This window comes from Carettochelys insculpta, chromosome 2, assembly GCF_033958435.1.
Source record: "Carettochelys insculpta isolate YL-2023 chromosome 2, ASM3395843v1, whole genome shotgun sequence".
In the NCBI taxonomy this organism is placed as follows: domain Eukaryota; kingdom Metazoa; phylum Chordata; order Testudines; family Carettochelyidae; genus Carettochelys; species Carettochelys insculpta.
The window spans coordinates 69,680,335-69,680,671 of record NC_134138.1 but is presented as its reverse complement, the minus strand read 5'-3'; positions in this window follow the sequence as shown (position 1 = coordinate 69,680,671).

Here is a 337-nt window from a genome sequence, read left to right as displayed (position 1 = left end):
GGCAGGGCAGGGCCACTCAGGGGCCGGCAGCGCTGCCAGGGCGGGCTTATTCCTGCAGCGCGGAGCCACCTGGAGGCCAGTGGCGGATCCGCCTTTTAACCTAGGGGGCCCGGAAGGAAAAAGGGGCTCCCCTCGGCGCTGGCCGCCGGCCCGGCAGGGAGCGGGGCAAGCCCCTAGCCAAAGTCCCCTTCTGAGCACAAGCCGTGCCCCTTCGGCCCCCCGCCCCGGCAGCGGGCCCATACCTGCTGGGAGGCGCAGATGTGCGCCGCTAATGGAAGCACGCGGCGGGCTGTGGGGTGGGGTGGGGTGGGGTGGGGGCCCTGCTAATCGGCGGGGT